The following is a 5,000-nucleotide window of genomic DNA, read 5'->3' on the forward strand; positions in this document are numbered from 1 at the left end:
CGTCGGTTTGTAACTTCTGGTAGGAGTCAAGTCTAGTCTAGTCAAGCCTAGTCTACTCCAGTCTAGTCTAGTCAAGCCTAGTCTACTCCAGTCTAGTCTAGTCAAGCCTAGTCTACTCCAGTCTAGTCTAGTCAAGCCTAGTCTACTCCAGTCTAGTCTAGTCAAGCCTAGTCTACTCCAGTCTAGTCTAGTCAAGCCTAGTCTACTCCAGTCTAGTCTAGTCAAGCCTAGTCTACTCCAGTCTAGTCTAGTCAAGCCTAGTCTACTCCAGTCTAGTCGAGCCGAGTCGAGCGGGACGCAGACGATCACTCACTGTACTACACTGTAGTATAGGGGGATTTGAACCAGAGCCCTCTTGACCGGCAGTCAAATGCTCTAACCACTAAATTGTAACCTCCCTCTGTATTCCCAGCATTACCCAAACCACCCTCTCTGCTCACTTTTCAGTGGGTGTGTACTACATCACAGTGCCTCAAAGATGTTGTGTACTACATCACAGTGCCTCAAAGATGTTGTGTACTACATCACAGTGCCTCAAAGATGTTGTGTACTACATCACAGTGCCTCGCAGATGTTGTGTACTACATCACAGTGCCTCAAAGATGTTGTGCACTACTTCACAGTGCCTCAAAGATGTTGTGTACTACATCACAGTGCCTCAAAGATGTTGTGTACTACATCACAGCACCAGTTATTGTCCAGTCCAACTGCAAAGAGCAAGCAAGTTATTAATATCTAAAATCTTCTTGTTTACACATTTTTAATCAAAATGTTCGCTGGCTGACAAGGTTGGAGTGTGCGAGTGAGATTCAGGAGAAAAGCTACATTTATTTTTGAATTCTCAGTGTAGATTTTATAACATGCAGCCAATAGAAACCTGCTTCACTCTCAATTGAAGCCTTCATATGCTGTGTGTGTGTGTCTCAGATTGTGTGTGTGTCTCAGAGTGTGTGTGTGTCTCAGAGTGTGTGTGTGTGTGTGTGTCTCAGAGTGTGTGTGTCTCTCAGGGAGTGTATGTTCACCAGTTTTTCTAAAATCCCTACTGCTTGTCTGTGAGTCATGGAGGAGTAGAGGAGGATGAAAGGGAGGTGGTAGGAAGAGTGGGGGAGAGAGTGTGTGTTTGTTCATGTTTGTGTGTGTGCGTGTGTGTGCATGCGTGTGTGTGTGTGGGGGGGGGGCAGTGCATGACGTTTTCTTCTTTTCAGTCAGATACAAAGCAAAACAGAGTTTTGAGAAACGATCTGGACTTTTCTCTCCCACTCCGAGCTTACGACATGAAGAGAGAGAGAGAGAGAGAGAGAGAGAGAGAGAGAGAGAGTGAGAGAGAGAGAGAGAGACAGAGACAGAGACAGAGACAGAGACAGAGACAGAGACAGAGAGAGAGAGATAGAGAGAGACAGAGAGAGACAGAGAGAGAGAGAGAGAGAGAGAGAGAGAGAGACAGAGAGAGACAGAGAGACAGAGAGAGACAGAGAGAGAGAGAGAGAGAGAGAGAGAGAGATAGAGAGAGAGAGAGAGAGAGAGAGAGAGACAGAGAGAGAGAAACAGAGAGAGAGAGAGACAGAGACAGAGAGAGAGAGACGGAGAGAGAGAGACAGAGACAGAGAGAGAGAGAGAGAGAGAGAGAGAGAGAACATTTTACACCCATTTAAAATCCAGTCCTGAGGAAACCCTCCAATCTAAAGCCCTTGCAGTCCATGAAGGTAACCCTGAGAGTAGCCCCCTGTGCCAGCTGGTTATGAGACTAACAAACCAGTTACCACCTGGTACACCTTCTTCACCTTTACTAACACCAAACAGAATTAAACTAATCACAACAGAAAACAAAAACTCCTATGTAGAACACTGGGAGAAAGAAACCAAGACACAAAACAAATTAGATTGCTATCGGGGTCTAAATAGAAAATATGAAATGGCTGAATATCTATATACTGTTAAGGACATAAAGCAGAGACAGCTGCTCACTAAATACAGAATGAGTGACCACACCCTTGCAATCGAAAAAGGAAGACATAAAAAAACATGGTTACCTAAAGAGTACAGAATCTGTGGACACTGTACATCAGGGGAAATTGAAACAGAAAAACATTTCCTACTTAAATGTTACAAATATAAAAGTATAAGAGATCAATATCTGGAAAAATGTAAGGAATTAATTGAAAACTACACAGAGCTTAATTTAAACGAGAAATTAAAGATATCTCTGGGCGAAGGGCCGACTGCAAGCCTTGCCGCTAGATATGTCTCTCAATGTCACAACCTGAGGGACAGTGAACCAACCCTGTACAACTGTTAAAACCTTTCTGTATATTAACAAGCATTTATGTGTTACTGTTACTATTACTATGCTACTGTTATAGTATACTACCATATTATTATTGTTATAATGTAAATGCTATGATACATATATTACTGTAAAATGTCCTTTCAATATGGACTGCTTTGGCAATACTGCTCAACCCGAACTGTCATGCCAATAAAGCATTCTGAACTGAACTGAACTGAGAGAGAGAGAGAGAGAGAGAGAGAGAGAGAGACAGAGACAAAGAGAAGTCTGAATCTATGTGAGTTTGACAAAAGAAGCTTTTCATCAGATCATATATTAGCTTCAACGTTCTTGTGCATACTGGTTCACAAATATACTACCATATATATTCTTAAAAAATTATATCTACTTATAAACATCCTTGCATTCACTCATAAAACGACCTATATGTACTCATATATACTCGTAAACTTCATCACACGCCGGTTTGCATATACATACATACCTACTGAAATGGACTTGGAAGCATATCTGCTCATTAAGAAACAGTCCTTCAATCATACTTAGACACAAACTTCTACATACCTGTATAAACGCAGAACGCGTCACATTTCAGACAGACTGAACTGAAACACTGGTTGAGACCTCAGAGACACTCTCCCGTTTCTAGAAGCGGAGGAGAAGCATCACCTCTGCCTCCAGGGTCACCAGGAGCCCAGAGCGACGGCCTCTAGAACGTTGGCCCACCCAGCACTCACAACGTTAATATCAGGCCTCTTGAACATTGGCTGGGAGGTCTCAAAAAGAATACGGATGCAACAGTTTTACCCAACGTGTCACAACAGCATCGTCCAACCAGTATTTACAATATCAGTGTGATAATATATCGATTAATAAAGCAAAAAAATGTTGGGAGTAGATGAAGATCTTTCTCTGCCAGCACACAGCGAGGGTCTGAGGCTGAGGTTGGGTGATATTAAGCCCTCTGGAACCTTCCAGAACGCCCCCCCCCCTCACCCCCCGCCATGGTTCCATTTGACCTGACAAACACTTCTACAACCATTCTAGAACCGATCTCCCCTCCGTCAGAATTTTTGCCTTGTTACCGAGTTACAAGAGGTTCTGCATCTAATAGGCCCTTTATCACCAGTAGTTCAGTTAACCTATACGGTGTAGCACATGTATTTATTTTGTTTACGATACTAATTATTTTAGATTAATACATAATATTCCATGTGTCTGCTTCTTGCAAAATATATATTTTAATTTTTAGTAAATATATAATTTTGTAAATGGATAATTCAGATCATTTCATCAGTCTCCTGTGGTGACTTCACGACAGCAGAATGTTTTGAGCTCCAACGAGCACCAACACTTGCATGGGACACACACACCGTTTATTCTGGTTTTTTTGTGTCATTAAAGCAAAATATTTATCATGTTTATAGTCAGACTTTAATCAGTGTACTCTGACATGGGTCAGACAAGGCTTTCGCAAATGTAACTGATGAAACCTCGATACATGTATGTATAATAAAAAAAAAATATATATATATATATATATATATATGTGTGTATGTGTGATATAAGTATAAAGTCATAGAAAATGTGGATGATATTAATTGCATGATCCCCCTCCCCCCAAGAAAAACGTCTTTACAAAGTCTTTAAATTAAATAACCCTCTCGCAGTCTTTCACTCACTGATTATACATCTATTGTTCTGAAAGCGTGCTGTTAATCCACTGCATCCAATGCTAATTACACACCTCCTCAAAGTAACAAACAGTTATTTAAAACACATGATTTAGTAACAGTTATTTAAAACACCTGATTTAGTAACAATTATTAAAAACACATGATTTTGTAACAGTTATTTAAAACACCTGATTTAGTTGAGTCATAGATGCCCTGTATCATGATGACACATGTACTTAGAAAAAACCTACCGCTAAATGAAAGAAAGATTATATCAGATATTATCAAACATTATAATGACTAAATCCACAAACTGTTTACAATAAGGCAGGATAATCCGTTAAAATTGCACACCATTTTATATTATCCTCTCAAAGGAACAGCAAGTGTAGAATATTAAAACTGCTGAATCAAAAGAGAGCGGCAAACAACTATGCAACAACCAAAGCACACAAACAAACAAACAAGAATGTTAAATAAATGTAAAATGTTTTTACCACAGAAGCAGCTAACATTTTGATGGATATTTTCAACTCAGGATTCCGGCGACCTTTTGACCTTTCGGCCGACGAACCAACAACTGAACAACAGCCACGGGCCGATGACACACTCACTCTCACACTCACACACACTCACACACACACACTCACACACACACATCCTGGACAACCTGACTGCACACTGTACCACACTGGTCAGCAGCCGTTTATTTCCACTCGCTCCAGCCCTGTTAGAACCTGCCCTGTGAGACCCGCCCTGTGAGAACCTGCCCTGTGAGAACATGCCCTTTGAGAACCTGCCCTGTGAGAACCTGCCCTGTGAGAACCTGCCCTGTGAGAACCTTCCCTGTTAGAACCTGGCCTGTGAGAACCTGCCCTGTGAGAACCTGCCCTGTTAGAACCTGCCCTGTGAGACCCGCCCTGTGAGAACCTGCCCTGTGAGAACATGCCCTTTGAGAACCTGCCCTGTGAGAACCTGCCCTGTGAGAACATGCCCTTTGAGAACCTGCCCTTTGAGAACATGCCCTTTGAGAACCT

Source organism: Hypomesus nipponensis, chromosome 25 (genome assembly GCF_054491055.1).
Source record: "Hypomesus nipponensis isolate SF chromosome 25, ASM5449105v1, whole genome shotgun sequence".
NCBI lineage: Eukaryota > Metazoa > Chordata > Actinopteri > Osmeriformes > Osmeridae > Hypomesus > Hypomesus nipponensis.